Genomic DNA, 27,858 nt, shown 5'->3' on the forward strand with positions numbered 1-27,858 from the left:
AAAAACCCCTTTCTAGACACATGATTCTTTTCTCTTTTGAGTCACTGCTTCTTAAAAGTGTGTGTGTGTGTGTTTGTGTGTGTGTTGTTGTTGTTTTACCTTTCATCTATGTGACTTATTTATAACTGGAAGGCTGGCCTTTTAATCCTCTTCAAAGACATGTCTTTATTCTCCTCTCTAGTCACACTCAACCTCATCCCTCTTTCACCACCTTATCTGCACAACACCAACCTGTGTCCTGATAAACTCTTGGGGACCCTGCCACTTTCCCACTACAGCCAGTGGATATTGCCAGTCTTATTTCATTTGCTGTATCATAAGCGCTCCTCTCCTTAAAATGGCCTTTTTCCTGTGGCCATCTCAATATCCTTGACCTTCCTGCTGCTTCTCAGGCTTTTTCCTTGCCTGCCTCTTTTACTTACATGTTCTCCAGAGATGCCTTTTCTGCCCTCATCTCCATCAACATTGCCTCCTGACTGATTTCCTCAATTCCAAAAACTTCAATCTCCAATATCCATCTTGAATGTAGTGAATCCCAAGGATATATTTTTAAGATATATCACACTTTCCCCTGATATAACATATTATCCATACATCTAGCATCCTCATGGTTATCTCCCTTTGGGGGTCTCATAGAATCTCAACCTTGGTATGCCCAAATTTGAGCTTATTATTCTCAACCAGGAATGGTGATTCCTCTTCAATTTCTTCAGTGAAGGACGTTGTCATTTCCAGTTATATGGCCATTAACTTGCGGTCGCTCTCTTCTTTCTCTCACCACTAACATCCAGTCTGATACTATTGATTCTTCCTCCTACATATGACATAGAGTCTAGTTCCTCTTTTGTACATCCCCGGGATGTGAGGATCTCACCATCATCTTTTATCTGGATCATGGAAATAGCCTCCTAATTCGTCTCTCTGCCTGTAGCACAGTGTCCACCCTACACCGAGCATTTTATTCTAAAATTTAAATCCTGTGCAGGCCATGCTATTTCCAGGGGGCACTAGAGAAAAGAGAAGATTTATTTGTTATTTCTTAGGTTGTTATGTAGAAGAATTTTTCCCAATACATCCTTGCTCTCTTGCGCTATCCTGTGGCATTCACATCTCCCCAAATAAGTGGAGTTTATTTCATTGGTGACTTTGGAAAAGTCACTGCTCATTGTGACTCAAATACTTCCCTTCTCATCCTCTTGGGAGTCAGATTCTTACCAAAGGCATCCCTGTTGATCCGTTCCTCCGCTCCTGTTCCTCTAGGAGACTGTGATTTTCTAGTACTGCCTTATATCCATATATCCAATTCTGGCATTCAAACTAAGGAAGCATATATTGTCTGTCTGCATACCTAAGCACCATAGGTCAATCTAACCATTCAGTAATAAAAGGGACATTTCATTTTCAATCTTTCTTACTCCATGTCCAATTTCACAATTAGTAAAAAAATTCCTGTGGGATAAGTCTTGCTATTTATTGAGCTCCATCAAGCCCAACATCTGCTGTTTTTTTGCCAGCAAAATTAAGAGACAGACAAGGATGGCATTTGGGAAGAAAAATTATAGATTGGGACTCCTGTCAGGAGCTCAGTTTTGGTGACAGTTTAACAACTGGGTCACTTTTGCCTCAGTTATTTGCCGAGACTTATGTTGTATCTTATAGTTGTTTTTCACAGGTGTGAGTCTGGCTTTTATCTTGTGCCCTAGGCAGGCAGCCTCAGACAGTCCACCAAAAGCTGTTTTTCTAGAGGCAGAACTGAACTTCTATGAGCAGGTTTATTCAAAGTTTAGCAAATACGAGCCTTATTCTGTGGGCTGTGACAGTCAGGCCTTGGAAAGAGTTGCAGAAAGCCTGCCCAAATTCCATCTCTTTGTAGTTACTTTCTAAATTAAAAAAAAAATTAATATTTATTTTTGAGAGGAAAAAGCATGAGCAGGGGAGGGGCAGAGAGAGAGGGAGACATAGAATCCAAAGCAGGCTCCAGGCTCTGAACTGTCAGCGCAGAGCTCCACACAGGATTCGAACTCACGGACCACAAGATCATAATCTGAGCCAAAGTTTGACTGAGCCACCCAGGCGCTCCTCTTTGTGATTACTTTCAAAGTATATTCTGATCCAGAGGAGGGGACAGTGGAACATCTAATGTTATGGATTCTAGTGACTGAAGGGCCACACTTACCATGTGATTTCAAAATTGGCTCTTGATTAGTTAAGTATAAAATCTTTGAACAAGGCTCTAGGATTCTAATGTCCAACATTGTCTTTACCCATAGAAGGTTGTATGATTTTATAAATAAACAAATAATAAAGAATAAAGTCCCTTGTTTTGAAAAGAATCTGTGATTTCCTTTTTGTAAATACAAAGACAGTTTACAGAGCCTTTGCCTGAAATGCCATCTCTTTGATGGTTTTAAAAAACACGCTTTTATTTTACTATGAGAAAATTAAAATAAAAATAAAATAGGAAGGAAAATCTTTCTTTAGGAAAAAGATTGAGATCTTAAGGAACAGATTAGGTAATGGCAATGAGGTTGTGGGATGCCAGGATAGACCTGACAGGCAAATATAACAGGGAAGAAGAAATGTACTAGGAGAAATTGGTCTTAATTAAGCTTTTAGAAAATGAGACTATTTCTTCCTTTACTATATTGGTAACTAATTGAAGGCCCAAATTAATTTGACAGGGGAAAAGAAGCAAAGTCTCTGAGAGCAGTTGTCAGAATCATGAACACAATGAAAAGTGCCTTCTGGAAGTCACAAGTAGAGCCCATAGTACCAGTTATTAGGGAAGACATCCTTCAAAGACTGAGGCAGTTATAACAAGAGGTTATAAAACATCAAGCATATTTGTGAAAGGAAAAAAAAATCAGCATAACATTTTCAAGGTATTATTAGATAAGTCTTTAAAGTAATACGGTCATTGTAAGTAGAATTTATGTCCCTAGCCTGGATCACTTCCGTGAACTCTAGATTTATAACAAATGGACTACTTCTATTTCCCTCTGTTCTCAAATAGGCACATCACTTTTAATATCTCCTAAGCAGATCATGTCTATGACTACAATGTCACCCTCAGTCTTTGTCATTGTTAGTTGATCAGGCAAAATCATTAGATATTGCGTAAGTTCTTTCTTTTTTATACCCATACCCAATCTCTCAGCACGGAGTACTGACCAGGCATTCACAACGTGTCTAGAATCTAGCCACTTCTCTTCACCTCCACTGTTGCTATTCCGGTCAAAGCTCAGATGACTATAGTTGCTCCCTAACTACTCTTTCTGCTTCCACCTTTACACCCACATAATTCATCCTTAGCAGAGGAGCCAGACTGGAGCTTTGAAAGCAGATCATGACACTTGATGCATCTCTGCTCAAAACCCTCCAGTCCCCGCTGTAACTCGTACACATATACAAGAAAAAGTGAAACAAAATTTGTGAAACAAAATTATTCAACATTTTACCTGTATCTACAAAGATAAAAATATCTGCATATTCTTTGACCTACTAGTTCTACTCCTAGGTATATGACCAATACAAATGTGTACAAAATGTATGTGCAAGAATATGTATAGCATCACAAATAGCTCTAAATTGGGAACAAACACAAATAGCCATTTATAGCAGAATATATGTATGAATTGGGGAACATGTTGATTTATATCACTCACTATGAGAGATTTTACAAGAGAAACATTGGGCATGGCAAAAAAATAAAAAGCACTAAATTACAGAAAATAGCAATTGCTTTAAAGGTGTTAGAAAAAGAAAGAAACGAACTTACGCATATTAGAGTATTTGAAATTCAACTGAGCCGTCTCACAAGTAATGGGGGACAGCATAATGGAACAACAACAACAACCCCAAAAAACACTTAAGTAAATGAGTGCAGAAAACATGGACCATAAAGAAATGCAGCTTAAAGATCTGGAATGTAAACACAGGGAAGAAAACAGTGTGCGAGAAGAAAATGACAGAGTTAGTGGTCCCCAGCAAGTACTTAAGGTTCCAAACCCTTCATTGTAGCTGTAGATTAGGATTCTGATTAAGTTTGGGAATATCTTTGGTTTGGAGAAATGTGGGATCAGGAAGGAAATCTCAAGGCGTTAGGTTTTACAGGTCTAAGCAACCTACTGGGCAGCAAGAGCATTCGACTATGCCACTGTGTCAGAAGACACAAGATATTCACAAGACACAATAAAGACTCTGTGGCCAGTAGAGCCCACCTCAGTATCACAACAGGCTGCCAGAAGTATGGAGTTCAATGAGGAAGTGGGAAAGAAATGGGAAAGAAAGGCATATGTAAAAAGACCCGGTAACTGTGGTGGCCACCACTGAAAATGTGTAAACATCAATAAGGCAGATGCTATTCTTTCACAGCAAAAAAGAGCATGTAGGTAGTTTTTTCCTCTACATCTGTGAGATTTCTAATACAAAATTATCTTCTTGATGACATATTTCCCTACACTGAATATAAGTTCACTGGGCATGAATTCCAGACATCTGCCAAGGCTGAACAGAGAAAATTTTCTCCTTTATTCCCATGTTCCTTTCCCCAGCACATTCTTAAAATTACCAACTGTAAAGTCAACACAGCTGTCATGGGTGCCAGGGAGGGAAGAATGGAGCTGGGGAGAAGAGTGTTTACGTGAATATTTCAGGCAGAATCACTAAGCCATAATTTTTATTACTTAAACCAGAAATAGTGGAAAATGAGTAAGCATTCCAGTATTTCAGGATTTTATTATACACATCACCACTCAGCTGCCATACAGAAGTAAACACTGGCATTTTACAAGCTAAATAACTCCAAGTTGTGACAAACCAATAGTTTTTGTCCACAGTGATATCACACAGCAATTGCCACATGAGCTGTTTCTCTTTGCCTTTTACTTTTATACACATAATTTTGTCATTCTTGGAACAAAATTAGTACCCAAATAAATATGTAAATTCTAGCTGACCATTTGAAAGTTTTTTGAGAATCCTTATAATAGTGAAATAAATAGAATTTCTTTTTTTTTCTAAAACCAGTCTGAAAATAAATAAAAACTAACATTACAGGCTTTGGCTATTAGAGATTAGAAACTTTTGATTTTTTATTTAAACCACTAATTTTCAGATCCCTGTTTTAATATATTTTATATGAACATATAAATTTATATTCATATCCACTTCAGAAATGAACCCCTTAAAATTACATGCATTTATAAAATAAAACATGCATTTATCTGAAAAGATAAACAAAACTGGTAAACCCTTAGCCAGACTCATCAAGAAAAAAAGAGAAAGGACTCAAATAAGAAATAGAGAGAAGTAACAACTTATATCATAGAAATACAAAGGGCTACAGAGTACTATGAAAAATTATACACCAACAAATTGGACATCCTAGAAGAAATGGATCAGTTCCTAGAAACAGTCTTCCAAAATGGGATCGAGAAGAAATAGAAAATCTGAATAGACTGATTTCAGGTAATGAAATTGAATTGGTAATCAAAAAAAAAGTACCAAAAAATGAAAGTCCTGGATCAGAGGGATTCACAGGTGAATTCTACCAACCATTTAAAAAAGAGTTAATATCTATTATTCTCAAACTATTTTAAAAAAACAAAACAAACAAACAAACAAAAAAACTGGGAAAGAAGGAAACCTTCCAAACACATTCTACAAGGCCAGCATTGCCCTGATACCCAAACTGGACAAAGACACCACAAAAAAAGAGGACTATAGGTCAAAAACTGTTATTAATGCAAAAATCCTCAACAAAATATTAGCAAACTGCATACAACAATACATTAAAAAGATCCCCTTCATCATGATCAAGTGGGATTTATTGAAGAAGTGTAAGGATGGTTCAGTATTCACAAATCAATGTGATACACATTAACAAAATGAAGGATAAACAATCATATGATAATCTCAACAGATGAAGAAAAAACATTTGACAAAATTCAACGTCTATTCATGAAAAAAATTTCAACAAAATGGCATTAGATGAAATATACCTCAACATAATAAAGGCCACATTGAAAACTCAAGACTAACATCATACTAAATGGTGAAAAAATGAGAGCTTTTCCTCTAAAATGAAGAACAAGACAAGGATGTCCACTGTCATCACTTTTATTAGACACAGTACTAGAAGTCCTAGCCACAGCAATAAGAAAAAGAAATAAGAAGCATCCATTTGGTAAGGAAGAAGTTAAACTGCCACTATTTGTAGAGAACATAATACTGTACATAGAAAATCCTAAAGACTTGATCAAAAATTAGAAATAATAAAAGAATTCAGTAAAGTTGCTAGATACAAAATTAACACCCAGAAATCAGTAGCATTTCTACCCTAATAGTGAAGTAGCAGAAGGAGAAATTAAGAAAACCATTCTCTTTGCAGTTGCACCAAATATAATGAAATATCTAGGAATAAACTTAACCAAAGAGGTAAAAGACCAGGACTCTGAAAGCTATAAAATAATGATGAAGAATATGGAAGATGACACAAATGGAAAGATATTCCATGCTGATGGATAGGAAGAATCAATATTGTTAAAATGTCCATATTAGTCAAAGATTACATACAGATTTCATGCAATCGCTATCAATAATAGCATTTTTCACAGAACTAGAACAAGTAATACTAAAATTTGTATGAAACCACAAAAGACCCTGAATAGTCAAATCTTAAGAAAGAACAAAGCTGAAGGTGTCACAATCCCAGATTTCAAGATATTCTACAAAGTGGTAGTAACCAAAACAGCATGGAATTGGCATAAAAATAGACTCATAGATCAACAGAACAGAATAGGGAGCCCAGAAATAAACCCACACTTAGATGGTCAATTAATCTATGCCAAAGGAGACAAGAAAATACAATCGGGAAAAGACAGTCTCTTCAATAAATGATGCTAAGAAAACTAGACAGCCACCTGTATAAGAATGAAACTGGATCCCTACACATAAATAAATTCTAAATGGATGAAAGACCTAAATGTGAGACAGGAAACTATCAAAATCCTAGAAGAGAACACAGGCAATAATTTCTTTGACATAAACCATAACATTTTTCTAGAATTGTCTTCTAAGGTGAGAGAAACAAAAGCAAAAATGAACTATTGGGACTACATCAAACTAAAAGATTTTGCACAACAAAGGAAACCATCAACAAAACAAAAAGGAAACCCACTGAATGGGAGAAGATAGCAAATGCTATAGCAAATGCTATATCCAATAAGATATTAATATCCAAAATATATACAGAACTTATACAAATCAACACCAAAACAAAAATAATCTCATTAAAAAATGGACAAAGAACCTGAATAGAATTCTTCCAGAGAAGATGTGTAGAGGGCCAAAGACACACAAAACAATGCTCAACATCATTAATCAAAAGGAAAATGCAAATCAAAACCACAATGAAATATCACATTTTACCTGTCAGAATGGCTAGAATCAAAAGACAAAAAGTAAGTATTGGCAAGGATGTGGAGAAAAGAAACCCTTATGCACTGTTGGTGAGAACATAAATTGGTGCAGCACTGTGGAAAATAGTATGAGCTTCTTCAAAAAATTAAAAATAGAAAGGTGCCTAGGTGGCTCAGTTGATTGAGTATCCAACTCTTGATTTCTGCTCAGGTCATGATCCTAAGTTTCTGGAATCAAGCCCTACATCAGGCTCCATACTGCGTGTGGAGCCTGCTTTAAGATATTCTCTCTCTCTCTCTCTCTCTCTCTCTCTCTCTGCCCCTCTCCCCCATTTGCACTCTCTAAAACTAAAATAAAAAATAAGCAAACAAATAAATAATTAGAAATGCCATAGGATCCAGTGATTCCACTACTGGATACTCACCCAAAGAAAACAAAAACACTAATTTGAGAAGATATATATGCTCTTACAGATATTGAAGCATTATTTATAATAGTGAAGATATGGAAGCAACCTAAGTGTCCACTGATAGATGAATGGATAAAGATGTGGTCTGTGCGGCACCTGGGTGGCTCAGTCGGTTGAGCGTCTGACTTCGGCTCAGGTCATCATCTCATGGTCTGTGAGTTCAAGCCCTGCGTCGGGCTCTGTGCTGACAGCTCAGAGCCTGGAGCCTGCTTCCGATTCTGCCTCTCCCCCTCTCTCTGCCCCTCCCCCACTCATGCTCTCTCTGCCAAAAATAAATAAACATTAAAAAGAAAAAAAATTTAAAAAAAGAGATGTGGTCTATATGTACACACACACACACACATGAATGCAACAGAATATTATGTAGATATAAAAAAGGATGAGATCATGCCATTTGAAACAACATGGATGGATTTAAGGGTATTATGCTAAGTGAAATAAGTCAGACTGAGAAACACAAACATACAATTTTACTCTTGTGGAATCTAAAAAACAAAACAAATGCACAAACAAAGTGCAGAATCAGACCTATAAGAGGAGAAACTGATGGTTGCCAGAGGGAAGTGGGGGTGGATAGGCTAAATGGGTGAAGGAGAGGAAGAGACATAGACTTCCATTTATAGAACGAGTAAGTCACGGAAATAAAAGGCACTACATAGGGAATACAGTCAATGATACTGTAATAGTGTTGTGTGATGACGTAGGTTATCTACACTTGTGAGCACAGCATAATGTATAGAGATGTTGAATCATTACGTTGTATACCTGAAACTAATGTAACATTGTGTGCCAAGTATACTTTAAAAAAAGTGTAAATCACAAAAAACATGGATTTATCTAATATATGTCAAAATAAAATAGATATATCAAATTTCAGTTTTACTGATATATATCAATTATTGGCAAATTATTAATGAAAATATTTCAACAGATTGATGATATTCCAACATTATGTGATTTTATAATCTAAGTTTGGAAGCTAATGGAGGTAAGAGGCTTATAGTTTTTTGAGTTAATTCATTCCATTAGACAATTATTTTTTTTAAGGTTTATTTATTTTTGAGAGAAAGAGAGAGAGAGAGCAAACAGTCATGAGCAGAGTAGGGGCAGAGAGAGAGAGGAACAGAGGATCTAAAGCAGGCTCTGTGCTGACAGCAGAGAGCCAGATGCGGGGCTTGAACTCATGAACTGTGAAATCGTAACCTGAGCCGAAGTTGGATGCTTAACTGACTGAGCTGTGCAGGTATCCCCCATTAGACAATTCTTAAAATGAGTGAATTCCTTAAGTAGAGATTATTTCTGGTAAATATCCGCCTAGTAATGTGTCCTCTATTGTTTACAGTAACAGATGTAAAATCTGCTTCTTCTGCCATAAAAATAGTGTCATTATATAAAAGCAGATAATACAATCCTGGAATTCCAGAATATTGGTTATTTAGCCAAAGTCCCTCTTAAGTTGAAAGCATAACCAGATACAGTCTTTCATATGTAGTCTGACCAGTGTGGGGTTCCAAAGGACTAGTCTCATCCCCTGCGCCATACTGCTGTCAAATATAAACTCCATATTACTTTGTAGTGTACTGTCAGTACACTAATAAACAAATTCAGTAAAGTTGCAGGGTATCAAATCAATACACAAAAATCAATTGAGTTTCTATATACTAGCAATCAATAATCCAAAAAGGAAATTAAGAAAACAATGTCATTTATAATAGCATTAGAAAGCATAAAATACTTATGGATAAACCTAAGCAAGAAGGTGAAAGCCTAGGGTGCCTGAGCGGCTCAGTTGGTTAAGTGTCTGACTCTTGATTTCAACTCAGGTCATGATCTCACTGTTGAGATTGAGCCCCAAGTCTGGCTCTGCGCTGACAGAGTGGAATCTCCTCTTTCTCTGTCCCTCCCTCACGGATACGTGATCTCTCTCTCAAAATAGTAAACAAACTTTTAAAAAAAGATGAAAGCCTGAAAACTACAAAATATTGATAAAACAAGTTTAAAAAGACACAAATTAATGGAAAGACATCCTGTGTTCATGGACTGGAAGACATAATGTTGTTAAAATGTCCATACTACCCAAAGTGATCTAAGAATCAATGCAATCCCTATCAAATTTTTTCAAGAAGAAAAATCTATTCTAAAATACATTTAGAATTTCAAGGGACTACAAATAACCAAAGCAAGCATTAAAAAGAACAATGTTGGAGGTCTCACACTTCCTTATTCCCTAAAACATTACAAAGCTACAGTTATTAAAAGACAAAGTTGGATCAAACTATATACTAAAATTAACTCAAATGGATTAAAAACCTAAATGAAAGACCCAAAAACTATAAGATCCTAGAATAAAACATAAAGAAAATCTTCACGACATTGAATGTGACAAAGATTTCTTGGACTTGACACTGAGAGCATAGGAAATAAAAGCAAAAATAGAGAAATGGGGCTACATTATACTTAAAAACTTCTGTGCAAAGGACACAATCAATGGAGTGAAAAGACAACCAACCTATGAAGTAGGGGAAAATATTGGCAAATCATGTGTCTGATAAAGCGTTAGTATCCATAATATACAAAGAACTCCTATAACTCAACTGCAAAAAAGTAAATAGTGTGATTAAAAACTGAGCCAAAAACCTGAATAGGCAGAAGTGCTGCTGAAGATATAGAAAGGGATAGAAAACGTGGAACCTCTGTGCACTTTCGGTGGGATTATGAAATGGCAAAACTCACTTTACCTCTAAAACAGTATAACAGTTCCTTAAAAAAAATTAAGAATAGAATTAACGTAAGATCCAGCAATACCACTTCTAAATATCTATCCAAAAGAGTTGAAAGCTGTGTCTTGAAGAGATATTTGCACATCATGTTCACAATGACATCATCCACAATAGCCCACTAGAAGCAATCCAAATACCCATGAACAGCAAATAGTACAATGGAATGTTATTCAGTCTTAAGAGGAAAGGAAATCCTGTTACATGTTACAACATGAATGAATCTTGAGGACATTATGCTAAGTGAAGTACGTCACAAAAGACAAATTCTATGCTTCCACTTATATGAGGAATCTAAAGGAGTCATACTGATTAGAAACAAAAAGTAGAATGTCAGGTACTAGGGGCTGAGGGGAGGAAGAAAGAGGGAGTATTGTTAAATGGCATAGAGTTCAGTTTTGCAAGGTGAGAAAAGTTCCAGAGATGTTACACAACAACATGAGTATATAGGTCAACACCTTTGAATTGGACCCTTAAAAATGGTTAAGATGATAATTTTATACTATATTTTTAGCACAATTTTTTTCATGTTTTTATTTAAATTCCAGTTAATTAACATACAGTGTAATTACTAGTTTCAGGTGTGGAATTTCATGATTCATCACTTACATACAACACCCAGTGCTCATCATAAGAAGTGCCCTCCTTAATACCCATCACCCATTTAATCCATACCCCTGCTCACTTTCCCTCCAGCAACCCTCAGTTTGTTCTCCACAGCTAAGAGTCTGTCTTCTGGTTTGCATCTTTTTTTTTTCTCCAATGTTTATCTGTTTTGTTTCTTACATTCCACATGAGTGAAATCACATGGTATTTGTCTTCCTGACTGACTTATTTCACTTAGCACCATACACTCTAGGTCCACCCATATCATTGCCAATGGCAAGATTTCATTCTTTTTTATGGCTAATGTTCCACTGGATATGTATAAATTACATCTTCTTTATTCATTCATCAGTTAATGGGCCTTTGGGCTCTTTCCCTAATTAGGTTATCAATAATGCTTCTATAAATATTGGGGTGCATGTATCCCTTCAAATCAGTATTTTTGTATCCTCTGGATAAACACCTAATAGTGCAATTGCTGGATTGTAGCGTAGCTCTATTTCTAATTTTTTTGAGGAACCTCCATAACTCTTCTCCAGGGTGGCTGCACCAGTTTGCATTCCTACCAACAGTGTGGGAGAATTCTCATTTCTTCACATCCTCACCAACACCTGTTGTTTCTTGTGCTGTTGATTTTAGCCATTTTGATAGGTGGGAGGTGATATTTTATTTTAGTTTTGATGTGCAGCTTCCTGATAAGTGATGCTGAGCATCTTTTCAGGTGTCTGTTGGCCATGCGTATGTCTTCTTTTAGAAAATATCTGTTCATGTCTCCTGATATTTTAGTTAGATTATTCATTTTTGGGGTGTTGAGTTTCAAAAGTTCTTTAGATATTTTAGATTCTAACCCTTTATCAGATTTGTTATTTGCAAATCTCCCATTCTGAAGGTTGCCTTCAGTTGTGTTGATTGTTTCCTTTGCTGTGCAGAAGCTTTTTACCCTGATGAAGCCCCAGTAGTTTATTTTTGCTTTTGTTTTTCATGCCTCAGGAGACATACCTGGTAAGAAGTTGCTATGAACTGATGTCAAAGAGCTTACTTACTGCCTATGTTCTCCTCTAGGATTTTGATGGTTTCCTGTCTCATGTTTAGGTTTTTAAGCCATTTTGAAATTATTTTTGTGTATGGTATAAGAAAGTGGTCCAGTTTCACTCTTTTTCAGGTTGCTGTCCAGTTTTCCAAACACCACTTTTTGAGGAGACTTTTTCCATTAGGGATACTTTTATCCTTTGTCAAAGGTTAGTTGACCATATAGTTGTGGGTTCATTTTTGAGTTTTCTATTCTTTCCATTGGCCTGTGTGTCTGTTTTCATGCCAGTACCATACTGTTTTGATCGCTACAGCTTTGTAATATAACTTGAAGTCTGCAATTGTGATGCCTCCAGCTTTGCTTTTCTTTTTCAAGAATGCTCTGGCTTTCAGGGTCTTTTGCGGTTCCATACAAATTTTAGGATTGTTTGTTCTAGCTCTGTGAAAAATTTTAGCGCAATTTTTAAAAACCCTGTTATACTTGATGTTCACTAAGAACATGCACCCATATAATATGCTAGTTTATTATGTATGAATTGCTATCCAGTTTTCCAAAGCAGAAATCATTCTTTTTTTATTCCCATTTCTTCTTTAACCAGGCTGGGACTATAGTCAAGGTAAATGTCTCTGATGCAAAGTTTAATGAGGTGTCAAAGAACTCAATAATTGTGAGAGGTAGTATTTTAGTGCATTATGTTTAAAAACATCCAAATTAATGCTGAAAGTTCCATCATGAACAGAATTATTGACGTTTATATAAAGACAAGATCAGTGAAAGTACCATGCCAACTCATATTGGAGCCTAAGGCAAAAAGAAAAATAGATACTATTGATCCAGGGTTAAATCTTTTTATCTCTATCCACTCTTAGATGACTTTGCCCCAAACCTACTCATAAGACTGAATTCATCTGATCTAAACCTCATCCCTTTCCTCCTCTTCACTTTAGAACCCAGAATCCACTTTTCCTTTATTCCCATCTCTGAGATATTCCCCCTGCAAGAATTTGGTACACTTGGACTCCTCTTCTGTCCCAGTGTCAGTCTTTCCTTTAATATGTATTTCTGTTCATGGTACAACCACACTCTCAGATACTCAAGAATACAAGTCTGAATATATATATATGTGTGTGTATATATATATATATGAATTCATCTGAATCTGCTGAATCTGAGCCTTAAATCTGCTAATAAGTCTGATTTCTCTGTCAGCAGCTATAATAACCAGTAAATTGTAAATTCTAACTTTAACTCCAGATTCTAACCCAATTCAACATTTCTGTTCCTGCTGATGCTCTCTCCTTATTTTATGTAATGCTTGTGTTTGCAACCACCCTTACCAACACAGTCTGCAATGTGTTGCCAGTTAAACACTGTTAAAGTACCTACTTTCCCATGTCATGCATTCATGGCTACAGGGCAATCTCTGGAAGGAATTTTCTTTTTCTCTTCACTTCTGGCCATTTTAACCACTTCCCAAGAGCTAGCCACCTCTTCTATTAAATCTTCAGGGATAAATAAAGCTAGAAATAACCTCCCTGCCTCTATAGGACTATGGGATTTTTGTATTAGTCACGTGTAGTTTGTTTGTTTATTTGTTTGCTTATTTATTTATTTCAGAGAAAGGGGGGAGGGGCAGAGAGAGAGAGGGAGAGAAAAAATCCCAAGCAGATTCTGTACTGTCAGTGTGGAGCCCAGCGCAGGGCTCAGACTCACAAACCATGAGATCATAACCTGAGCTGAAAGCAAGAGTCAGACGTTTAACTAACCGAGCTACCCAGGTGCCCCTAGTCGCATGCAGTTTAAATTACTAGTTTTGATCTTATTTATGAAATGTCTCATCTCTTATAAATTGTAAGCTCTCAAAAGGCAAGGTCCATATATATATAGCTATATATATACTATATATATACTATATATACTATACTATGTATATATTTACTATGTGTATATATATATATATATATATATATATATATATATATATATATATATAGTAAAACCTCACTTTGCAAGCATCATTCATTCCAGAAACATACTTGTAATCCAAAGCACTTGTGTATCAAAGTGAATTTCCCCATAAGAAAAAGTGGAAACTCTGATGATTCATTCCACAACCCCAAAATATTCATATAAAAATGATTACAATACTGTAATTAATACAAAATAGCAAAGAAAATACAAAATATAAGGAAATATAAACAAATGAACATGCACTTCCCTTTGAAAACCTTCGTGGCTTGTGTGAAGGAGACAAGAGAGGAGGGTTATTGGGTAGGACGACTTTCTCTATCACTAATGGATGTTGACTATAGTACAGTATTAATAAATTCTTATCATATACTGTATTTAATGTAGCAGGCAATAAGACAGCAGAGGGAAGCATATCTGGAAGCAGGCTAACCTGGAATGAAGCAAAGCATTCCTAACCTTACTCTTGTATGGAAAAGCAAAGGACTGTCCATAGGTGCTTTGAAGTAACAAAAAAATACACTAGTACCAGTTGTGGGCACATTCCAACATTCTGAAAAATCATTGATTTCTGCCAAATACCGCAGCCAGAGATAAGCATCTGAGCTTGGGAGATGATCACCCATAATCCCACAGCGAGAGACAAAGATCAGAACCATTGGCTCAGTTGTGATCATGTGATATTTGGCATCACATGCTACTCATATTGCAAGACATCACTTGTTTATCTAATAAGTAAAATTTCTTAGAAATGTTTTCTCATTTTGCAGAACACTCGCAGAACAAGTCACTCCCAATCCAGGGTTTTACTGTACCTTCAATGTCAAGCTAAGTGTTGAAACTTCCTCTGTGTGCGTGAGAGAGAGATAAATGAGAAAATAATAACTTTGAATCTCCTCATCTCATAGTTTCCCCACATTATAGGTTATATAGCACTAGCCACTTAAAAATGCTGTGGGTCCTGAGGAGAAAACAGAGAGCAGTTCATAAAACTTCAGAAATAAAATGTCCCCCTAGGGAATTAAACACTTTTTTTTTTATTTGTTTACAGGTTAGAAAGCTAAAATGTTCAACATGTTTTCAGCCCAAGGGAAACACTCGAGTGCAACCAAATACATTAACACTGTCACTTTAAAACAAAGTGGGTATTTTTCAAGCTTCGGCTGATTATCTCAGGTATGCTTCTGAGAACATGAAAGAATTTTTACATTAATGTAATTAATGTAAAATAACATTCTACCAAAAATTTTTACTTGGACATAATATTATCACATAGTACCCACGCTTATAACCATACAAACCAAAAACTGTTATCTTCCACAGTAATAACTGGGCTTACACTGCAGATGGAGAAATAGCTTTTGTACTTTCTCAGATATTCCAGGAAAAAAATTACTCCTTAAAAAGGGAGACATCCAGAAAAAAATGGCTTAGAGACTTCTAACTGCAGTTTTAAGAAACAGCCAGTTATTTGACAAGTTTTTATTGAGCTGCTCTACTGAGCCCTCTAACCAGGTTGGGAGCTATATAGAGGAAGGAGAAACCATGATCCCCGCTTTCAAAGAGCCTACAGTTTTGGGTGAACAAAATCCTAAACCATGATATCTATGATGTCTAGTCAGAAAGAGTAAGAGGCGGCTAGCACACTGGAAGTCCTGGTCAAACTGTGCTTCAGAAAATAGGAGATTAACCAAATGAAGAGTCAATTAATTTCCTAGGAGTCCACTGGTGAGGAATCCACTGGCATCACCTCAGAATTAGTATTAGACAAATTTCTGCATCTTGCATGCCCTCCTTAATTTAAAGGAAGCAGCACAATAATGGTAGGCATCTTTACATTCTGGAGGCAATTCATTGCACACCTAGTGTCAGTTGCATTGACTAAAAGCTGTCAGCTTGAGTAGAGCCTGGAGCAAAAAGAGCCCTATAGCAGATTCAAACTGTGCTGGAAGCAGATTTTCCACTTAGGCTATACAATAGGGCAGAATCTATGGACTCAGATGTGGCAGGGCTATTGAGATACAGTGTTAAGTTTATGTCAGGCTCCATTAAGATAATTACAGTGCAGATTGTTAGGTTGTGCAGGGTTCTGCAATAAGGCTACTCCATCTGCAGCAGTGAATCAGGTGCCTTTTGAAAAACAAATCCTGGCATGCTACCGACCCTGATAACATGGCAACAGAACATTAATTCAACACGTGACCACAGTATCCATTTGAGCCGGATTATGTTGACATGCCGAGTCATAAATATGGATATTGTAAGCAGTAGTCCATTAAAAGAATATATGAGTAGATAACCCAGACCCCATTTCACCCCATAGAGTTGTACCAGCACCCCACATTTAGGTCCTATTTACAGGCATGTGTGTGGGAGTGTTCTATAGGTGCAGCTGAAAAAGAAGAAAAAGCTCTGAGCTTGGATTTCAGATAGTTCAAGTTAGTATATGGATGTAAGCTAAAAATGAATGGCAGCTGAATTATAGCCACATGCAGGGGTGACTTTGAGAGACAATGAAAGGGAAAATATTCCCAATGGACGACCTTTAAATGGTGCACATGGCATCCACTTTGGGTGGAAAGAAAAGTAGGCAGAGATGGAAACTATATATAGATTCCTGGAAAGTGACCAGAAGCCTGGCCAGCTGGCCAGGAACCTGGAAGGAAAACACTGGAATATTGGACACAAAGAGTTCTGAAGTGGAAACATATGGGTGTACATATGGTAATGGGCAGAATGTCCCTCCAGAATGCAGTACACAAACTACAGCTAAAAACTCTAGGTGGTTGTCTCTGTAGAAGAAAGACTATGTGGGCCTAGGAATCAAACGTTGACGTGTTAAGTAGTCCCACTCACCATCTTTCCCAATGACTCACTGGGGGAATTTGTGCTTTCATCCACCTCTCTGGGTTTTGTAGAATTAGAGGTCCTGACTCCTATGGTGGGGTGAACGCCTGCCAAAAAAAAAAAAAAAAAAAAAAAACAAAACACAGCGAGGGTTTTTTGAACCATAAGCTATGGCTGTCCTTTCAGCATTTTGAACTTCTCTTGTCTGGAAACCAGCAAGCAAGAAGAGACTTCAATATCATGGAAGAGATAATTTGCCTTGATCATGAAGAGGAGGTAGGGCTGCTTTTACTAAGTGGGAAAGAATGTGTAAAATTCCATTGATCCACTTGGTTATCTCTTGGGACTCCCTTGCCCAATTATAACTGAATGGACACATGCCTAAAAAGTAAGTAGTTTCCAAGGGCTGAGATCCTTCAAGAATGACAGTTTGGGTCATACCACCAGGTAAGCCAACATGACATACAGATAAAGGCTAAGGATTAGGAGGATTTAGAATGGACAGTGGTGGAAGGAGACAGTGAGTACTTGCGTAGGCCCCAAAACCAACCTCAAAGGCAGAGTCTGCAGTTAGTTCACTAAGCCCTCTCTTCTTAAGTTTCCCCTCAAGAAGATAGACCCATGTGGAGCTGCTCCATGTACATGTATGGAGAAGTGGAATTATAATTTGTAAGGTTTAGACTATGGTAGCCATGGAGTTGGGCCCCTCAAGTCTCTTTTCAAGAGAGCATTTGTTATAAACAGTGCAGTTAACCTCCAGACATAGCATCTTCCATATCCCTTCTGCTGCAGACCAAAAATTGCCTTTAGCCAGAAAGCTAGGGTAAGTGTAGAATTCACTTTATGCATTCCCCCTCTTGCAGTGACCACAGTCTTGCACTGCCTGCTGTCAAAGTCTGAAAAATAGCTCTCATATTTTGTCCAGTATTTTAGCTGTTTTACATGGGAGAATAATTTCCATACCAATTAATCCTACTTGGTTGGAAACAGAAAGCCACTGAGATCTTAACGCCATGTTTAATAACAGCTTCATCAGAAATCACAGTATGTCTAAATGCATTCAAATTATAGTAAGAATGAAATTCCCAAGTGTTAACTCTACTTTGGTTGCTTTGATTCAGAGGATCATGCATATAATCTCTAAAACATTTCTTATCTATAAATCTATACTTAGATGAACATTAGGATAATTTGAACACACCATGTCGCTTTATTATTGAAAGTTATTTGAATAAATCCTGTTGTTAAAGTAATACCTGATAATACGCACAGCTAAAAAATTCACAGAAATGCTGGAAATTACAAATACACAACTTTTTCAGAAAACTACCTAATTCAAATTGATATACAAGTCAACCAAATATCAGCTCCCGAAAATTTTTAAATGGATCATAATGGCACACAATGGAGATTAAATGCAGCCCTAAGAAATTGCAATGTCATTGGATCATTTAACTATCATATAGCAGAGAAATTGATTTGGAAGGAAATCTAAAGATCACCAACCTAATTTCTCTATCTTATTTTTATTTATCAATGTTTTGAGGTTTTCTGGTTTTGACTTTATAAGTATTTATTCATTTTTTTTAAGAGAGAAAGAGGGTGCATGTGTACATGCAAGAAGGGGAGGGACAGAGAAAGAGGGAAAGAGAGAATCTCAGGCAGATTCCATGCCCAGCACAGAGCACCAAGCCAGACTCAATCTCATGATGATGAAATTATGACCTGAACTGAAAAAAAGAATCAGATGCTTAACCAACTGAGCCACCCAGGCACCTGTAAAGTTCATTTTGAATTTTAACTGAAATTAATATTTAAACATTCTTACACTAAGCCATGATCGGACTTGTCAACACAGATAAAAACAGAAAGCTCAGTTCACTGTGGCTCATTTTAGTCAATCTATTTCTTGTAGTGCTGTGGAATTGTTTGAGCCACTAAATATTAAAAATTAGCTAAGGTAATCAGCTGATTAATCTAGTGATAAAGTGGTATATTTGTGCAAAGTTTATAAAGTCGACATGTAAGCTTCTTGTGTTTAATATTAAATTGTGCTTTATTTTATCAGTTTCTATGATTCCATTATTAACTTGATCAAGTAGGTAACATTGTGATCTTACTATAATTTTTAAATTAAAATTAACTTCAATTAATTCAAAATGGTTTTTACTTTAATGTCAGAAGATTCCAATGCCAATTTTAAAAATAACATACAATTGTTATTTATGTAAATTCTCAAATCTCTTTGGTTGCATACTTGTAATTTGGATTCCTTCCAGCCATGTCTTATAATAGTGAGATTATCTCATAGTAATATATAAAACAAGTTTCTTTGTAAGAAACAAATATCAAACGTTAAAAAGAAAAAACAATTCTGTCAATACATTAAAATATGCTCTAATATTCCCTCCAAAATTAGCATTTTTATCATAACCTGCCTATATTTTGCTATCTTATTTCTTTACAAACATCAGTTTTCATATACAAAACATGAAAATAATGTTTGACATAAAAAATTCAAGAGTGGGTTTTTGCAGTATCTTTTGGTTGATGTACTATTTATGATCGCACTATATTTTTAAAAATGTTTACTTATTGGGGCGCCTGGGTGGAGCAGTCGGTTAAGCGTCCGACTTCAGCCAGGTCACGATCTCGCGGTCTGTGAGTTCGAGCCCCGCGTCAGGCTCTGGGCTGATGGCTCAGAGCCTGGAGCCTGTTTCCGATTCTGTGTCTCCCTATCTTTCTGCCCCTCCCCTGTTCATGCTCTGTCTCTCTCTGTCCCAAAAATAAATAAACGTTGAAAAAAAAAAAAAGACTTAAAAAAAATGTTTACTTATTTATGTTTGAGAGAGAGCAAGGGAATGTGAGCAGGGGAGGGGCAGAGAGAGAGAGAGAATCCCAAGCAGGCTCTGCACTGCCAGCATGGAACTCGATGTGGGGCTCAAAACTCATGAACCACGAGATCATGACCTGAGCTAAAATCAAGAGTCAGACACTTAACCAAACGAACCACTGAGACACCCTAAACCAAATATATTCAAAACAGAAAAAATTTATACACACAAAGCATCTCAATAGATACTGATAAGAAATTTTTAAATAAATGGATGTTTGGCAATATTCAACATTCACTCATTTAAAAATATCTTGGTTAAGTTAAAATATAAGCTATGTACTGAATATGATAATACATCATCTCAAAGCAAAATTCAATCCTATGTGTATACTAAAATTAAAAAAGACTCTCCCACTAATGTAAAAAAGACTCGAGTATCTATTTTCATGTTTCTAACTGTATTTAGAAACACTGTCTCTTAGGGGCGACTGGGTGGTTCAGTCGGTTGAGCATCGGAACTTCAGTTCACATCATGATCTCGCAGTTTGTGAGTTCAAGCCCCTCATTGGGCTCTGTGCTGACAGCTCAGAGCCTGGAGCCTGCTTCGGATTCTGTGTCTCCTTCTCTCTCTGCACCCCGCCTCCACTCACATTCTGTCTCTCTCTCCTTCAAAAATAAATAAACATTAAAAAAAATTTTTTAATAAAAAAAGAGAAATACTGTCTCTTCAATATTACAAGAAAAATAGATTTTGAAAAATATTTTCACAAGATATGATTATTATCTAAAGAAGTAAGTATACATAGTAAGAAAACTTTAAGTTTTTAAGGTAGTCATTTGTTAAATACCTAAACAAAAATCCATGCCATTTTCTATATATCCATGTCATAATTTTGAAAACACGTTGACAACAAACTCATGGTAAAAATGGAATGGGACTTTGGAGTTATCGAGGAATTTAAAATTTTTGAAGGTGGAAAACAGATGAAAATTTATTTCACAAATGAAATAAAGTGAGTTGAGGAAGCCCGAGATATATGAATACATATCGAAGTGCTGAAATGAAATTTGGATTCCATCTGCCTACAAGAATATTTATGAGGCTGACAACTCAGAACGAGTAGAGTGAGAAAGTTGCAGGTAACCGGTTTCCAATGTGCCCTCCCTATGTGCTGCACAACCCAGGAATCCAGACCTACAGGCAGCCTAATGTTGATTCCCACAAAGCACAGACACATACTAGAGAACTAGAGAGGATTACAGTCTGAAGGTGCATTTTTGAGAAAAAGTTTCTAGAAGCCTATGCGGTGATGAGCTGTCTCGCCTCATTTCTGTAACACATATTGTTCTACCCTATACCACGGTGGTATACGCACCCGAATCCTGTAAACTGGCAGCAGAGCATAACTGTGTGAAGTCTGGGGAAAACCAATCTGGTCAAATTTGGGCAGGAGAGTCTGGGCTGTGAACAGGCGACAGGCCACACGTGAGAGGATGCACATTTCCCAGGATGTTATCAGAGTAGCAACTGACACCAACCACAGTCACAAATTCTTTGTCAAAGAAGAAATTTCCTTGACACAGTAGACCAAGGTTTATGAAGTTATAAATTTACAATTCTTAGAGAAATTTTTAACAGGCAAATCCTGCTTTTTAGTAACTTTGTTCTAAGTAACCTTACTAAATAATGCTTATTATGAAATTAAATTTATTAAAAATTAAGTCAAATGATTGAACATAATTTATTACATTGGTAATATGGATGGGACTGTGGAAAAGGACATTAGGTAAAAACTAAGGAAATATAAATAAAATATGGACTTTAGTCAATAATAATATTGGTTCATTAATTATAGCACATTTATCATACAAATGTAAGTATTGGTATGGGTACTTTCTATGCTACCCTCAAATAATTTTCCATAAATCTAAAACTGTTCTTAAAAAATGCAGTTTATAAGAAAATTATAACCAAAACTTTGGTATGATTAAATTATGAATTGGGTTTACCCATGGGTATGCCTTAGGGCAAATTCACACTCAGTTCATCATTTTTCTTTTGTTTTTGTGAAACCTATCAATTTATTTCATGTTAAAGTGTAGCAAAATCTCTCTCTCTCTCTCTCTCTCTCTCTCTCACACACACACCCACACACACACACACACCCACACACCCACACACACACACACCCCTATGCACCCCACTAAAAAGTAATCTAGCACATGGTTAGAAGAATATTAAAAGAAGAAAAGACTTTTCCAATCTGGTATCTGATTGACAGTATTTACTGGGCCTTTGCAATGTTCCAAGCACAATTCTAAAAGTTTGGTTCTGTTTTATGTTAGCAATTCACTGTACCAATTAAAATCCCTATGAGGATGTCCATCCTTTGTTACAATGTAGAAAGTTGCAAGGGCCTGTTGCTTTCACCCTAGCAATAAGAGTAAGATATGCTACAATGTCACAGGTTTTTTTTTTCCATTTATAGCCCTGATGATACAAAGAAATATATACAGATTCCAAACGCAAAGAGTCTTCTCTAGAAGGAAAGAAACATGAATGTTTTTATTTCTGCCAGAGCTGTAGAAATACGCCGTAGAAATCTTCACATAGAAGTTAACTGGTCGAATGTAGAGTGTGCTTTTAGTGGCTGCCATATGTATTAAATTCCTTGAGGAGCCCCAGCAATTCAGTAAGTCTGCAGACACACATGCAGACTCTTTCCCTTGGACTGTCCTGGAATATGCTGCAGGCTGGTAGAAAGACACGAAAGCTGAGAAAGAGTGCACTGAAATCCAAAGTGCAAGCCAGCAGCCCACTGAAAACAGAGAAGAACTGAGGAAGAGGCCTGTATGTGCTCTAGGTCTTAACCAAATGCACTTCCCTCAGTGGTTCCTGAAGCCTGGAAGCAGGGCATAGAGCAGAAAATAAACTCCCTAAGTTCAGAAAACTGAGAGTAGAATGGAAAAATTAAAGAGCCCCCTAGCTAGAAATATTTTAGAAAAAATAAAACTGTCTTTATTAGCAGATGACATGATTGTGAGAAAAATCCTGAGCAATCTACAAGAGGCTACAGTAAACAAATTTAGTAAGGTGTCAGGATACAAGTTCAATGTACAAAAATCAATTGTATTCTTATATACTAACAGTTGAAAAATAAAAATTTTAAAATCTATCTCATAATGGTTTGAAAATTACTTAGAAATGAACTGAACAAAAGACATGAAAGACATGCATTAGAAAAAATTATGGACATCGTGTAGGAACCAAGGGTAGGCTGCCCCAAAAATGTGCCACATTGGCATATTGATTAAATAAGAAACAACCCATGCAAAACCACCCAAGCTCCTCCTCTGTCTCCTTGAAAGCAGGAAGCAGATCTCCCATATGAAAAACATCCTCCCTATACTACGAAGTAAAAAGACATCCTTTTCACCAGAGATAGAGACTTTAAAGCTGAGAAAATTGTAAAGACAAACCTTATTTAATCACCTGCTACCTCAGCCCAAATTCTGTTTAGAATTCCTTACTCATTAAAGGTCCTAAACATCTGATTTATTTATCCTAGAAATTCTCACAGATTCATGGTCTCTTTATCCAAAATGTATAAAAACTGCCTGCCTTGGTTATTTCCTTAGGTCCAATTATCGGGCCACTGTGCACACATAATAAAACTTCATGTTTTTTTCTCCTCTTAACCTGTGTCATGTAAATTTAATTCTTAGTCCAACTGAAAGACCTTGAGGGTAAAAGAAGAATTCTCTCCCCACAACAGGCAGAGAGAAATGAAAATAAAACCCAAATAAATGGAGAAATATTGTTGTCCCTGAATTAGAGATACTGTATAAGTAATCTCATCCGTTCTTTCCAAACTGATTATAGATTCGTTATAATCTCAGCCATGATTTCAGTAGGCTTCTAATACAATTTGGCAAGATAATTTTAAATGTTATAAAGAAATACAAAGAATATGGAGTAGATGATAATAATTTTGAAAAACAAGAGTTTTAGGCTATACCTACAAGACTATACTACTTGATTTCAATACTCTCTATCAATTCCCTATGGTATTAGCCTTAGGATAGACGTATAGATGAAAAGGAAAGAATAGTAAATCCATCGTAGACCACAACTGAGAAAATCAGGTAATTTTTCAAAATAGACTTATTTAGAACACTTTCAAATTTAAAGAAAAACTGAGACGATAGGGGCACCTGGGCGGTTCAGTCAGTTAAGCATTTCATTCTTGATTTCGGCTCAGGTCCCGATTTCACAGTTTCATGGGTTTGAACTCCATGTCAGATTCTGTGCTGACCCTGAAGAACCTGCTTGGGATTCTCACGCTCTCTCTGCCCTCCCCTGCTCACATTCTCTCTGTCTCTCTCAAAATAAATAAATTAGGGGCGCCTGGGTGGCGCAGTCGGTTAAGCGTCCGACTTCAGCCAGGTCACGATCTCGCGGTCCGTGAGTTCGAGCCCCGCGTCGGGCTCTGGGCTGATGGCTCAGAGCCTGGAGCCTGTTTCTGATTCTGTGTCTCCCTCTCTCTCTGCCCCTCCCCCGTTCATGCTCTGTCTCTCTCTGTCCCAAAAATAAATAAACTTTAAAAAAAAAAAATAAAAAATAAATAAATAAATTAATTAAAAAAAAAATAGAGAAGATAGTATGTGAGTTCCCATAGAACCCACATCTAATTACTCCTACTATTAACATCTAACATTAGTATGCTGTATTTTTTATAATAAATCAATATTCATACATAATTAATCTCCATACTTTACTCGCATTTCTTTAGTTTTTATCTAACATCCTTTTCTGTTGAGAGTCCCACTCAAAATATCACATTACATTTAGTTGCCATATCTCCATAGGCTCCTCTTAGCTGTGATAGTTTCTCCACTTTCCTTGCTTTTGATGATCTTAATAGATTTGAAGGCTACTGGTTAGGTATTTTGTAGGATGCCTTCTATCAAGACTTGTCTGATGTCCTTCTAATCATTAGACTGGAGTTATGGTTTTTTGAAAGGAAGACGACAGTGGGTAAGTACCATTTTCATCATTATATCAAGCCTACCTAATACTAAGATGACTTACTCTTGATATTAACATTAACCACCTGGTTGAGGCAGTGTTTGCCAGATCTCTCTACTACAGGCTTGTTCTTTTTCCCTTTTCCATATTGTACTCTTAGGAAGGAAGTCACTATGTATGGCCTACACATAAAGGGTGGGATGTCAGGTACCATCTCCTTAAGAGAAAACATTTACTTAAATCTGGAATTTTTCATGCACAGATTTGCCTCTTCCCCATTTCATTCCTGTATGAATCATTGATTTATAGCAGAATAGTTATTTTATACTTTGGGTTATAATCCAGTACTACTTTACTGTTTTTTGTCAGATTGCTCTAGCTCTGGCCATCAGGAACTCTTTTGTTTGGCTCTCATATACCTTTGACATACGTCTCTCAATAAGGGCTTTGAGAACTTCCTGACTTGCAGATACTCTAGGGTACTCCAGTTCATCTTGTATATTTCCTGCCCCAGTTTTAGAATGAGACTTTTCTCTAAGAAGCCCAGGTTTCTTTTATTGGAGAATATTAGAAACCAAGTTCTGAGTTGTTATTGGCACATCAGGCTTTTTCAGTTGACAGAGATAGGAAATACATGTATGTCTACTAACATATACATGATACACATAAAATATACATATACACACAAACCCTAAAATGCTCTACATATGTGCTTGTATGTATAGTATACATATACTATACACACATAAGTTTTTTTTTTAATATTTTTTAACATTTTTTATTTATTTTTGAGACAGAGAGAGACAGAGCATGAACGGGGGAGGGTCAGAGAGAGAGGGAGACACAGAATCTGAAACAGGCTCCAGGCTCTGAGCTGTCAACACAGAGCCTGACGCGGGGCTTGAACTCACGAACCGTGAGATCATGACCTGAGCCGAAGTCAGATGCCCAACCGACTGAGCCACCCAGGCGCCCCACACATAAGTATTTCTATGTGTAACCATCTGTGTCTGTATTAGGTAGGATGGAAGTCTTAAGCCACTGATATAAAGCCTACTCTAGGCGATGGTCTCAGAAGACTGATGAGGACAGCAACAGAATTACTGGACAGGGAAGGGTGAATATACAGAGTATAAAAAAAAAAAAATAAGTGGCCAACTGCCCACTGAAGACCAAGTTAAAATTCTAAATCATACAAGGAAATCTGATAAGGCAACAAAATAAATAATTGAGGCTCACAAAACTCAAGTAATAGAAAATAAATGAGACTTTAAAATAAGTATGCTTAAGGGGCGCCTGGGTGGCACAGTCGGTTAAGCGTCCGACTTCAGCCAGGTCACGATCTCGCGGTCTGTGAGTTCAAGCCCCACGTCGGGCTCTGGGCTGATGGCTCAGAGCCTAGAGCCTGTTTCCGATTCTGTGTCTCCCTCTCTCTCTGCCCCTCCCCCATTCATGCTCTGTCTCTCTCTGTCCCAAAAATAAATAAATGTTAAAAAAAAAATTAAAATAAGTATGCTTAAAATTCAGAGAGATCAACATGGAATACTAAAACTATGTCTGTTACAAATAGATGAAAATGTTGAATAAATGAGATAAAAAAATAAACATAGTAATGTGGCCTGGCAGGAGCTAAACTGTGGCTTTACTGGAGTGTTAGTACAGAAGCAGAAAGTAAGGAATTTGGCTTCTGGAAGGTGAAAAGAACCAAAATATCACAGCAAGAAATGGTGGAACAGACACAGGAGGAAGTCAGAAGCGAGGCAAGCCCACAATATGTTAAAAGGTAAAAATTCTCCCCAAATCTCTATGATACTGACAGGGGCTAGACAGGCAGACAGCACACAGTCGGCCTCTTAGGAACTGAGCCAAACCACCTGCTATTTCCATGAACACCTCTGTCAGAGCCCCAAATCCCTACAGGGCTGGTAATGCCAAGCCATGATTATTCAGCCTTGTTGTGCACTGTAAAGAGGGATTTACTAATCAATATCCCAGTAGGATCTTTAACAGTTTTAGATAATTTTTCCAGCAGCAATAAGTTAGTAACGTCAACAAATAAGCACAAATGACCAGATGGCAGGTACATGAGGCTTGCTGGACTAGCATTCATTGGGGGAAAAACTCAGGAAGTCAGGATCAGTAGCAGGCTTGCGTGGCCTCCATTGCCCATCACAAGATTGGCAGGTGCAGAGCAACCTGGCAAAACCAGTCGTCAGTCTCCAGCAGGGGGATCCTGATGCTTGGGCCATGGCGCTTCAAGATAGCTCATTAACAAAACTCTAATCATTACTCTGGTGTTCTCATGGGTTGTGATTGAACATCAATACAACGTAAGAGAATGTTCCTCCTGACATCTCCAGCCTATCCAGGTGTGATCAGGGGCTGGTGTCCATGACTAACAGTTACTGGTATTCAGTGATAGAAGCAGGTTGCAGGATTTACCATATCAGTGTTCATGGCTGGGTATGAGCTATCCTCCTTCCTTGGCACTAACAGGGAGCCCAAGTTTCGTGGTTAGCTGGAGTTTGTGACCCTAAACAGCTGATGGCAAAAGTAACCTACAGCGGCAAGGTGGAGTGATCTCCGGAGATGCCTGACGGTCTGTTCTGAGGAGCAGCCAACAGTGTAAGCCAGAGAGCCAGCCAGGGACTGTGTACACTGGAGACAGACCACAGAAAAGCACAGGATGTACCAGAGGTGGAAGTCCAAGTCAAACATAGAAGGACAGCCTCACTAAGCAACCAAGAGGGTCAGCTTTACCCAAGGGGATCTCAGCAGCAAGTACCCATGGCAAGTTTCCAGCCAGAACTGAGACAAGCATTCTCATCTGAGACAGTAAGAGATGGTTACAGTCATATTGGAACATGTAGGTAG

The 27,858-nt window shown here is 37.1% G+C and overlaps 1 pseudogene; it reads left to right on the top strand.

Moving 5' to 3' along the window:
• The first annotated feature begins 3,891 nt into the window (after positions 1-3,891).
• Positions 3,892-27,858, top strand: LOC123596444 (annotated as a pseudogene).

The sequence above is a fragment of the Leopardus geoffroyi genome, chromosome B1 (genome assembly GCF_018350155.1).
Source record: "Leopardus geoffroyi isolate Oge1 chromosome B1, O.geoffroyi_Oge1_pat1.0, whole genome shotgun sequence".
In the NCBI taxonomy this organism is placed as follows: Eukaryota; Metazoa; Chordata; class Mammalia; order Carnivora; family Felidae; genus Leopardus; species Leopardus geoffroyi.